At 40.3% G+C, this 13,001-nt stretch overlaps 1 protein-coding gene across 1 annotated transcript in view; it reads left to right on the top strand.

The window, feature by feature from the left end:
• Window positions 1-13,001, top strand: part of LOC111144075 (ataxin 7) — a 104,915-nt gene that overhangs the window by 30,485 nt on the left and 61,429 nt on the right. The window lies entirely within an intron of this gene.

Genomic DNA, 13,001 nt, shown 5'->3' on the forward strand with positions numbered 1-13,001 from the left:
TTTTAAAAGATAACAAGTTTTTATTTTTATTTCCAAATCCCCAGGAAATTTCCAGTGCTGTCAGTTTTATGAAAAGGTAATTAGGGAGTGAGTAGGGAATATGTCTTGCAAGCGGTTGGTTTGGCATCGTCACTCAAGTTCTTATTTGCCTGATGAAAACATCTCGTAATAAGATCCTTTGTGTGCAGCCCCTCCACAGCTTTCCCTGGAAGGCCGTGGCCATAATTATGTCTATATCTGGGCACTGTCAAATGAAGAGAGGGGCCAGAGCAGATGAACAGTTGCCTGATCTTTCTCAGATCCCACAGTTTAAAATCTGGGGTGGCTTCTAACATACCCCTATTGCTTAAGGATTTTCCTATCAAGGTTTAAGACACTGGGCAGGTGGCTACTTCTTTGGAGACATATTAAGAGCATGTGCACTGATTTTGTTAAATATGGCTGTGAAGTAGCATATGGGGCATTGGAGAGTAGAGCAGTCTCTTTCAGACAGCCACTAAAGGATTAAAGTGAAACACAGAGGCGTCTAGAAGAGTCAGTCCTTAAAGTTGGGGTCAGTGGAGTGTAAAGTGGGAGTTCTAACTTCTTACTTCTACTGCTGATCTTACTTACTTGCAAGCACACCCCCCCCCAAAAAAAGTGGAGGGGAAAACATGACACTTAATTACTCAAAATTTTAACTTAGTTCTGATAAAGGGTTTGTGAGCATTACCTGTGGATAACCGTGCGTGGAATCAGTGCATATAGGGTGCCTTGCCTTGACTATAGTGTCAGGAAGGAAGAGCTCTGGAGACAGAGAGGGCGTTCATGAACTTGCTCTTCCTGCAGAAAACAAACCCAAACCCTGGCCTCTGAGGCCCCTCACGGACCGATCCACTGTTCCCCTTAAAGCCTTTTGCCTTCTCTTCAGAAAAAAGGGCACATTATTGCCATATCCTTTCTTTTTGCATTGTTTTCATTGCCCTTGGCTATATTTTTTCTGGTATAGGTGGTCTCCTTTGTACACCTACACCCTCTTTAAATTACATGCCCCCCCCTCCAAACCCTCCACTCTTACTTCAGGAAAAGAGTTCACGTGAAATTCTGCTCCCTTTTAACATTTCCGATCTCATGTCATGATGTAGGTGACCTCTATGAATTGTGACTGTTACACCCCTGTGTCGGGACAGAGATGCCTTTAAGTGGAGAAGTGGGCATAGACCTACGAAGAAGTAACTAATGCTAGGGCTTTGAAATAAGTGGTTCTCAAACTGGGTTTATTTGAGCAGTGGGAGGTCCTTGAACCCCCTTGTAGATACATGCAAAATACCGTCCGTATTTGCCTAAGTACAGTTTTCTAAAAAGAGAGAATACTTTTGAACAGATACTCAAAGGCCTTTTAAAACCCAATTAGGGTTTGGCACCACCAAAAAATAACCAGACTTCTTATAAGCTTGTAACTAGTCTCCATTATTATGCTCTTTGTCGTTAAAGCAGGTTTTTTTGTTCATATACAAGATAATTTTAAAAAAACTCCTATTCAATTTCTAAATCTTTTGTTTTAATGAATGATTTCACAGCACAATTGTTTTTTATTATTTTCGTTAGAAACCTATAGTATTCTGGCTGAATTCAAGGTTAGGAGTCATAGTTGACCAGCCTGAGACGAGAAGATAACATTTTTTGTCATAATGATGCCTGTAGGTCTGCGTCATCTCAGACACACAGGCAAATAGAGTAAAAGCTCAGTCCCACCTGACATTTTGTCATGAAACAGTTTATAAATTCTGAGCACATAAGGGACAGACTTTAGGACATGAGGGTGATCTGAGACTCACATTAAATAATGTTTATTATTGCTTAAATGACTTGTTCTTGCTTAACAAGAACAAGAATAAGAATAAGAACAAGAACAAGAACAATGGATTCCCATTGCCCTTAGGGTAAAGCGAAAACTGTTCATGAGGCTGCGGGACACAGTTCTGTTTACCTGAGGCCGCCATAGCATCTGGGCTCCTTAGTCTTTCCCTCTGGGTTCTGTCTGTCTCCATGCAGGGTAACTACCCCCATACCCCAGACACCCTTCCTTTCGCTGCTGCCTTCTTTCCCCTAATTCCCTCCCCTCAAAGAAAGAAAAATAACTTTCATCTCTCAGGTCCCACATTTGCCCTTAGTTCTTTCAGGCAGCCTTTCTGGGCCTGTGGTCCAGCTTTAAGCCTGCTGCATGCTTTTTGTGTTCAACGATAAGGAGAGCTTCCCATGTCATTGCGTTGAGTTCTGCCTTTTTGCTTTTTAAACTACTGCTTTGTAGATTGTATTTGGGATATACAATGGTTGTTTAAATCTCAGTTGGTGGACATTTAGGCTCTTGGTAGTTTTGCTTATTTTATCAACAGTACTTCTACAAGTTCCTTAGCACCAGTGAAATTTTTATTTGCTGATTTTGTTAATGAACGGCAAATGGAAGGTATATTTAAGTAGATAATGCCCAAGTGCCCTCCAGAAAGGCTTTTCTGGTGTCAGAGGTCCATTTAGATGACAGAAAAGTTTGTTGATGGCTGGGAGCACAGTTCCTTTCTCCTGGAGTCTGTCTCTCCTTATGGAAGTGTCAGGCTCACTTTTTTACCCAGACTTCCTACTTCCCGAGTTCTGGGCTGTTGAAAATGCAGTCTTCATTTCTGCAGAAACTTAGAGCCCTGTGATTTGAAAATGCAGTCTCCCCTTCAGAGTGTTGTTGTTAAAAGAAGAGTTCATTGTATGCTTCCTGGTTACAATGATTGTCTTCATCTGAGAATCACAAGGTACCAGACATATTCCCTCGTCAATCTATGCAGAATCGGGGGTACCATTTTTGCCTCCTGTTGATGATTTTCTTCACTCTGCAAGCCTCAGCCTCTCCAGTCTCAGAGGCAAAAGCTGTTTTCTGCCTCCCTCTAGGAAGTCCATGATGAGTGAACTGCACATCTCATAACAGGATTTGGGGTTGAATAAGGAACAGAATGTTAAGTGACTGTAGTCTCAGCTACTTTTCTTTTACAAAAAAAGAGGAAATAAAAATTTCCCTGTGACTGCGGTAAGCTCCCTTGTTTTCCCTCCTGAAAAAAAAATGTCATTCTTCATGGAGTGCTGAAATAAACCTTTGCAGAGCAGTTTGTTAAGATAACCTTTCTGGAGAGGGAGGGCAATGGGATATATAAAATTGGTATCTTACAGATACCTAAAGGAACAAGTGACTAGTTGATTTTTGTTGTTGTTTGTATGGTATTTATTTTAAGATGGGACTCTAATTTTTTTGTTTTTTAGAAGAAAGTTAATTGGAAGTTGGGTGATGGATTCATTTGCAGATTTTACACTTGAAAAGCTATTGATGTTCATCCTTATTTTCAGAATCATCAATTGCCCTAACTCCTTTGCAGCTAACAGCTAATACTGCATTTACACAGAGAAGCCAAAGACTAGTTCCTCCAGGAGCTGGGAAGTCTGAAAACCACCCCCTTGTGTCCTGTCCTTTCATATTTGCTTGCCAGCTGGCAGCCTCTCCCACCACCTCTCCATCCCTGCCCACTCAGAGTTATGATTGAGGCTGGCCTCTTCGGCGTGCCAAACTTACGCCACTTCTGGGAAGAGAATTCACAAAAAGAATTGCCTGTTTCTCTGGGTTCTTGGGAGTAGGGGATGTTTTTGTTTATGCTGACGGGAACCACTCTTTGAACAGTGGAAGGAGAAATCAGAAATCAGACGGTTATCCTACTTACACACCTCTTTCCAGAGATCAAGATGGGATGGGGGAACGCCGGAAAGAGATGGCCTTTGTGAGAGGCAGAAAGGGAATACTTCTGGATGGTAACTGAGGGAAGAGAGGGTGAAATGAAGAGCATTACATCCTGGTGACTCAGTTTTTTTTAAGTACTTCCTCTCTGGGTTCCTGTAATCACACCAGGAGTTTTGCAGGGTGTTAATGCTCGTTGCACCGTGCTTTGCATTTCCTGGGTTACAATCCCGGCTCCATCCTTCCCTGCTGACCTTGGGCAAGTTATTTCATACCTCTTGGCCTCCATTACCTCACAAGTGGGCATGAGTTACAATAGACTTTCCCCCATAGGTTTTTTGAGGGTGCTTTAATTAATGGAGGGGTTTTCAACCTCAATGTTAATGACATTTGGGGCCAGATAATTGTTTTGTTGTGGGGAATGTCCTGTGCATTGTAGGGTATTGGGCAGCATCTGGCCTCTGCGTCGGGTGCCAGGAGAACCATATGCCCCACGTGTGACAGCCGGAAATGTCTCCAAACACTGCCAGCATCCCTTTAGGGGCAGAATTGCCCCTAAATATAAGTATATATAAAAATACATATAATACAAAACACATAATATAAAGCCCCTCACTCAGGTCCTGGCATATAGGAATGTTCTTCAGTGTTGGGTGTATATGAGGTACTTGATAAACGTTTGAACAAATGACTGAATGTTGGTGTCGCTGGTGTGATGTTGTTGAAAGACTACTAGCCCCTTCCTTAGAAATCATATTATGGAGGAAATTCGCTGCTGAGGTTGTTGTGGTTTTACATTAACTATATTCTTTTGGGTGACTATTAAGAGAAGCGCTCCCTTCCTTATCCTGAGTTTCACTGATGTTGCACAGCCACACCTGAGAAGTCCCAGAGTAACTGTTATTGTATATCCTTGATTCCAAGATGCCACTTTTTCTTTTGTTTGTTTGTTTTTTAAGATTTTATTTATTTGTTTATTTATTTGAGAGAGAGCGTGCACTTGTACCAGTGTGCATGAGTGGAGAAGGGATAAGCAGAGGGAGAGGGAGAAGCAGGCTGCCTGCTGAGCAGGGAGTCTGACCTCAGGCATAATCCTAGGACCCTGGGATCATGACCAGAGCCTAAGGCAGATGCTTAACCAACTGAGCCACCCAGCTGCCTCACCTCTTTTTTGTTTTAATATTAAAACAAATATTTTAATAAGAGTGGACTATAAAGTTGAAAGATACATTTTTTTTATTCTTCCCCAAAGGCTGGTATTGACACACACTTGGTGGCAGTTTTGAAATGAAGAGATGTGGTATTTCTGTGAATGTCTCAGCTTTGTGACTGGATTGGAAGCTCTTTATGGGCAAAGTGTGCTTTACCAGGCTGTTTTTTTCCCAGCACTCAGCACAATGCCACAAACATACAATCTCGAACATTTGAACAGCCTGCACTTTTCACTGTTCTGTGATGATGCCCTCAAACTGCTTTTCATATGGTTTTGGACCTTCACACAACTCAGGACAAAAAGCAGTGCAGCCTCTCACATGATGTGGGTACCAACAGTGTTTTTTGCAATAGTCCTTGTTTTGCCATTTCAGCAGTGAGTGTGAGTGGTTATGTGACTGTTTTACTGCATTTTGATAAATAGTACAAGCCAGTTTTCTGACACTGCTGATAAAAGAAACTTAGGTCATGGGTCGTGGGTGGCTCTGTTAAGCCTCTGCGTTCATCTGAGGTCACGATCCCAGGATCCTAGGATTGAGCCCTTCATAGGGCTCCCTCTTAGCAGGGAGTCTGCTGCTCTCTCTCTCAAATAAATAAATCTTGAAAAGAAAAAAAAGAAACCTAGGTCTCAAACTTTTATAGGAGAGTTGCATCATATGTGCCTGTAACTTATGTAAATTATAGCTTAAGATGGTACAAAAGAGAAAAAACAGTGTGGCTAATTTCACTAGTCATTCCATGCATAGTGCCCTGAAATGAGCTTGAAAAGAGAGGTGTGAATCAACTAAGATGTTAGTTTTGCAAGGGCAGGATTTTGCTCACAGCTGTTACCTTCAGCATCCTGAAAGAGTGTTTTTAACATAGTAAGCACACAATTATGAATATTGATTGCTTTTCCTTTATTTGGAGATGGTTGTGGGAACTGAGTCCAAGTGCAAGCATCTCATTGTTCTGTGATTCTGGTGTTGAATTACATGGATATTTTTGTACAGTAAGGCCCCTGAATACAAGCCATCTATTTCATTTGGTGGGAACAGCCATCTGTTCTAACATCAGTGACACAACTGGCTGTGTGGGACCTCCTGGTTGGCCTCCACGTGGCGTCTGAGACATTTTCAAGGGTGATTTCAACTGATGTTAGAAACTAACCAGCCAATTTCTCTCTTAAAATGGAACTCCACTGTTAAAATCAAGACAGATGAAAATCATCAGACATGCAGGAAACTATAACATCAGTTATATATTAGGAGGGCTTAAGCCAGGCTCAGGGGACTGTTGTGTTTGCCTTGAAGTACTAGACATATATCCCTGGAGACTGTTTCAAAGGCGATCCCTAATTAGAAATTCTGTGATTTGCGGTGTCAGGTACAGGATCCCAGTGATCTCTTACTTGACTTTCACATGGGGTTTGGTGATTGCTTGTGGTAGGTTCTAGGTAAATTTGTGTTGATAGATTAATCTCAGATTAATGTAATGAAAGAGATGAAGGTCTTTCCTGCAATAGAGCTTGATTTGTCTTCATCCATGATTCCACTCAGCCCAGTTTTATGCCTTTGACTGCTTGGTCAGTTTTCAGTCTGTTCATTTTCTTCCTGATTGCTTATTCATGCTGGAGTGAAGAATGGAAACATGGTCTTCTAATAACTTTAATCTGATTTGCAAGCATTCTACAACTCAAACCCATTTAAAAAAAGGCAACAAGCGCCACGATAAGAAATCTCAAAAAGAAGAGTGAAAATGTTCCCACTTTAGCCTAGTGTAATTATTTTTGCTGTTCGGTTGCACAGGCAGGCTGCCAGAAGATAGGGGTACAAATTAATTAACCAACTGTTTGCAGAGATATGGACATGTCATTACCGATAAGCATAGACGTAAATAAGGCAGCGCGTTGGCTGTTTTTCTGAAACGAGGGAGGACAGAAATATGTTAACTAAAATAAAATAAAATAAAGGCTTACTGGAGTGAAAAAGCTTACTTTGTTAGTTTCCATTTATTAGTACATAAAGTTCTTTTTCTGTGTTGTCTTAAGTGCTTCGTGATGTGTTGAATGAGGGGAGAGAGTGCGTATTGTCATGTCAGTCTTTTAAGAATATAGCTGAATGCTTTGTACTTCTTTCGAACATATTGAGATCCCACCTGCATCTACTGAAATCATTTTCAGTGTAATTTTTATATACCATTACTTTAAGGTAATTGGGATTTATTAGGGCAGTGGTGAGTTTTATTTATGTGTAAAGTAATGTATGTGAACAGTTTTGCCCACCCACGTGTCTTAAAGGAAACAGCTCTCATAATGTCAGAAGCTGTGTCAATTCCGCAAGGGTTGGATCTTTGTATTTCTTGTTTACTCTTGCCCAGAAGTGACATTAGTGGGACCCTTAGCGAATACTTTTGAAGGAGGGAATGAAGCTCTGTAACCAGTGACATGTCATTGTGCTGGTTAGAGACTAGGATCTGGAGTCAACTAGATTTCACCTTTAACTCCAGACCCATCTCTTGCCAGCTGTGCCACCTTGGGTGAGTTACTTAATCATTCCATGCCTGTTTCTTCATTTGTAAAAGCAGGCTAATAATAGTACCTCTACTGCAGGGTTGTTGCAAAGATTACATAACATAAAGCCATAAAGCGTGTAAAGAGCTGAGTACACTGTGTAGCCCAGTGAGTGCGCAATAAATGTGTGATGCAGTGACTATTGTTATCATACTGTATTTTAAACATTCGTCTGATGTTTTACTTTAGAAGCACTCAAACAACTGAGGGGAAACGGGTGTTTAACTTGAGGCATCGCTCTGAATTGTGGCTACGCAGGGTGTTATCTGCCAACCACATCTATTTGCACACGGTTGTGGAAACTGTGCTTTGAGTACCTTGTTCAGGTGTGTTGACCAGTTTGCCCTGGAAGGACAAGGAATGCAGCTGCACAGTCTAAAGAAGTACGACTGAGATAAGAGAACACACGTAGCTTTCTGGTGAAGCTATTGCCCATTAGCTCCTAGAGTTTTTTGAAGCAGAAATGAGCTAACAGTCAGAACAAACTTGAGATACTTAAATATTTCCCAGTAGTAATAAACTACACCTAATCTGTTTACACAGAAAAAGCCTTTGTAACATTAGGAGAGGTTAGGAGTTGAAGTAATTAACCAGCAGTCAGCACTTCTCTTTCTTTCTCCCCTTAGTGTGCCTTATAAGTCTCTCCCCTCCCCATACCCACCTGGAGACAGCAGCTGTACAAGTGAGTTTCCTGCATGAACGGGAGGACTACCGGAAATGTTTATAGAGCTAAAAATGTACGATACTCAGGAAAGTTGGTGTTACAACCAAAAGAACAATTGGCACTTTGATGACCTAGTCTGATCCAGCTGTCTCCCAGGTCAGACCAAGTGCCGTCAATTAGGAAGCCTCTAATATTTGTGGAATGAGTGGAGGCGTGAACGAATCTGATTGATTTGAGCTGTTTTCACAGGCGTCAATGAGAACATTAAACTGACGTGTACGAGTGCAACAGCATCTTTTCAGACACAAGGGAAGATTTATCTTTATTTTTTATTGTAATTTCACTTTAAATATAGCTGCCTTTGGGGAAAGCTTTAATTCACTTGAGTGTAAGCAGTGAGTAGTTTTAGGCATTTATGCCTGGTTCTCATCATTCTTGGAACCATATTTTTAATTCCTGGGTGACTTTGAATTATTGACACTTCGTATTTATGCCTTGCCTGTTTGTTTTGTTTTTTGGGGGGGTTTTTTGTTTGTTTGTTTGTTTGTTTCCCATATGGAGGAACCAATGTTTTAGAATTTATAGAACATTTCTCTAAAATTGGGGGAAGTCTTCAGGATGAAGGCTTCTTTGGCATCTTTTTCGAAGTCTCAGAGGTGCCTAGATTTCAGATGTCCCAAGTGTATGTTGCTCATTCGCAGACCTGGCATTCTTCCAGAATTCCTTTTCAGAGACTGGTACCACTGGTGCCACTCATCCATCCTGTTCTACAGGACAGGAGACGTGGCATCATTCTCTACATCACTCTTGTGTCCAGGCCATTACCAAGTCATGGCGACAGTTCCTTCTAAATGTCGCAGAATCTTCTCTGTGCCATCACCCTGCCATCCCCAAGTCCAGACTACTCCAGGTCTCTCAGCTGTACTATTGCAAACAGCTCCTGTCTGGTTTTCTCAGTTCTGCTTTGAACCATGAACCTCCCTTCTCCACACTGCAGTCTGAGCAGTGCTGAAAATAATAGTAAACAGTCCAATGATACTCTTGCAGTAAGCACTTCCAAATGGCAGAGTAAGGACCCCTGAAAATCTCTCCTCCATAAAAATGGTGAGAACACTGTCAAGAATTGTCGAAATTAACTTTGTCAGCATTCTGAAAATTAAGACTGGAGGGATCTGTTGATTTACACAAGAAAGAAAGCTGAGTCTCTGTAAATACAGCAGACTCTGGGGGAGTTTAATTCACTCTATTTCAAACCCCACCACCAACTCCATAGTAACTTTGAAAACCAACTGCCCTACAACTATGATAACTGTGAAAATCAGCAGCCTAGAAGCTACCAGAAGGGACAGAAGGGTTTGGAACTCCCCCAAAGTCCTATTCCCAGGCATTTGTCACTCTTTAAACTGTGTAGTAGCTCCCTAAAAAGTTCCATTCCCAGAACTTGCCTTTACTTGAGCTGGCTCAGGGTTCACTATGTGCCCTGCTTATTTAAAAGAAAGAAAAGAAAGAAAATTAGTGGCATTCATTGACCATTGCAGTTGTCTGAGGTGGTGATACCAGTTGAGGCTCACTACAGTCTGACCGACAAATTATGTGGGAAACACTGGGGAAAAGATGTCATTTGGGGGACCTGAGAAAGCACTAATCTCTTACTTCTGGCTGACCTTGAGGCTCTAGGCAAGTAGGAAGTGAAGGCTGAAGAAAAGTTGTAAAATGCTTGCTCGAGATCATTGAAGGCATGCTCCAGCATACACATAGAGCCCCTTGGCAAGGGCTCGGAGACTCACTGGTTCAACAAATTTAAGGAAATCCCTGTCTAATAATTAGCTAACTACACACAGACTTTTGCCCTCACCACACATAACAGAGAATATAGACTTTACAACAACTAGACCAGGTAAATCGCTAAACAAATGACAAGGACAGGTGGATATGATTTCCAGAGTTGCCACATTATATTATTTGTCTAGTCTTCAACAAAAAATTACAAGAATTTCAGAGAAACAGCAAAATATGGCCCACATGCGGCAGTGGGGGGGGTGGGGTGGGATACAAATTGGAGTCATGTCAAAGCAAAGCTTTTTTATATATTAAAATTAAGTTGGTTTTACTCAGACTCCATTGTTTGAAGTTGTTAGTTGTAATCCCCAAGCCAACCATTAATAATTTGGGACGAAAAGGTATACTAGGAAGGCACCCAGGTGGTTCCTTCAGTTAAGTGGGTGACTCTTGGTTTCAGCTCAGGTCATGGTCTCAGGGTTATGAGATTGAGTCCTGCGTTAGTCTCCATGCTGAGTGTGGAGCCTACTTGAGATTCTCTCTCTCCCTCTACCCTCCCCACCCTGCACTTGTTGTCTCTCAAAAAAAAAAAAAAAAAAAAAGGTTGCAGTTTAACACAAAGGAGGTAATAATGGAGAAATGACAACAAAAATCACAATACATTTAGAAAAAAAATTAGAATCACAGATGTAAATCTTATCTTTCTAGTAATTACGCTAAATGTAAACAGATTGCTAATCAACAGACAGAAATTGGCAGAAGATGATTTTTTAAAAAAATCCCTACAATATGCTAGCAACAGGAGACATACTTCAGGTTCGAAGTGAGAAATATGTTGTAAGTTATTGGAAAAAATATACCATGCAAACAGCAGTCAAAAGAGAACTAGAGCAGGGATGCCTGGCCGACTTACTGAGAAGAGCTTGCAGCTCTTGATCTTGGGTGCGTGAGTTTGAGCCCCACCTTGGGTGTAGAGATCACCGAGAGAGGAAGAATGAACAAATGCACTAGAGTGGCTATACAAGTATCAGATAAAATAGAGTTAAAAAAAATGTCATTAGATATAAAGGAGGGCATATAATCTGAATAAGTCAGTCCATCTCAATAATAGAGCTACATGTACCTAACAGCAGAATCTCAAAATACATGAAGGAAAAAAACCTGACACCAAAAGGAGAAATGGACAATTTAACAATAGTAGCTGGAGAGTTTAATAACTCACTCACAGCAATGGATACAACAGCTAGGCAGAAAATCAACAAGGATATAGAAGACTTAAAAAACATAAACCACCTAGATTAACCAAGAACAGCAGAATACACCTTCTTCTCAAATGTGCATGAAATATTTTCCAGGACCATCTGTAGGTAGCCTCAGGAAATGTAGAAAGACTGAAATCAGGTAAATCCAAAGTATGGTTTCTAACCACAGAGAAGTAAAATTCGAAATTAACAACAGAAGGAAATTTGGGAAATTCACAATTAAACACTACACTCCTAAATAAGCAGTGGGTCACAGAAGAAATCACAAGAGAAATTTAGAAAATACTTTGAAGTTAATGAAAATGAAATACAATGTATCAGAACTTTTGCACCACAGCTAAAGCAGTTCTTAAGGGAAAACTTAAAGCTGTAAACCGCTCTCTTAAAAAAGAAGATCTCAAATCATTCTTCTAACCTACCTTAAGAAACTAGAGAAAGGAGCAAACTGAGCATAAAGCAAGCAGAAGGAAGAAAATAAAGATTAGTGTGTAAATAGATGACCTAGAGAACAGAAAAAAAAAAAGATAAAATCAGTGACGCCAAAAGCTGATACTTTAGCAAGATCGGAGGGCTTTGATTTTGATAAAATTGGCAGACCTTCAGCTAGATTTCACCATAGTATTCCTCCTACTAAAATCAGGAATTAGATGACCTCACAGTACAGAAAGGGGTTATAAAAGAATACCGTGAACAACTATGTTTCAACACATTGGATAACTTAGATGAAATGGACAAATTCCTAGAAAGGCACTACCAAACTACCGACACTGACTCAAGAAGAATGAGAAGATCCAAATAGACTTAGTACAAGAATTTGAATTCATAACTTTAAAACTTGTCACAAAGAAAAGCCTGGGGCCCAGATGGCTTGACTGGTGGATTTTACTAAATGTATAAAGCATTAACAGCCATCCTGCACAAACTTTTCTAAAAAATAGGAAAAGAGGGAACACTTCTCAACTCTTTCTGAGACCAGTACCCTGATAACCGAAACCAAAGACTGAAACTACAGACGAATATACTCATTGTACAGTATATAGTGTACCTTTATTATAATTTACAATGCACATATACTTAGTCTAAACTTGAATAATATACATTTGAGCAAGTATGCTCAAGATGCGATTGATAGATGGACAGATAAAAAAATCTGAATTATATTATGAATAATTTCTCCAATATTGTTAACATTATTCAGCTTTCAGTCCAAATTATATGATGCTCTATTTTCAGCACATCTCAAACATTTATGTAAACCATCTGAGAATCTGGTTAAAAAGCAGACTCTGGTTTGGTTGGTCTGGGTCAGGGCCTGAAATTCTGTAATTCTAACCAGGTTCTTGGTGATATGAAGAGTATGGTCCATGGGTCATTCTTAAGCTGCAGGGGGCTTTGGTGGGGAACATAGAGTTGTATGTACTTTCTTTTTCATTGTAATCATTAAGGTAGAGGATCTATAACCATTTTCTCTCTGACTTGATGAATCTCAACCAAACTTGACATTTATTAAAAGTCTGTGTCTTTCATTGTCTATTAAAAGTCAACCTTCTGGGACACGTTTTTGGTAAGATATTTAAAGACTTTATAAATATGAGCTAATTATGTTTTATAGTATCCCCTTAAGGTACTTAGGAAAGATACAGATCTCTAGTTTGCCACATTCATCACAGCCACATGGCTGTTGAATAATACTCAACTATACTGTAAAGCAAATAACATGCTTAACATGCTAGCTGAAGACTAGCTATTTAATTTCAGCTTTCACAAGTTCATGGCTAGTATGTA

The sequence above is a fragment of the Enhydra lutris genome, unplaced genomic scaffold (assembly GCF_002288905.1).
Source record: "Enhydra lutris kenyoni isolate GAN:26980312 unplaced genomic scaffold, ASM228890v2 scaffoldscaffold10, whole genome shotgun sequence".
NCBI lineage: Eukaryota > Metazoa > Chordata > Mammalia > Carnivora > Mustelidae > Enhydra > Enhydra lutris.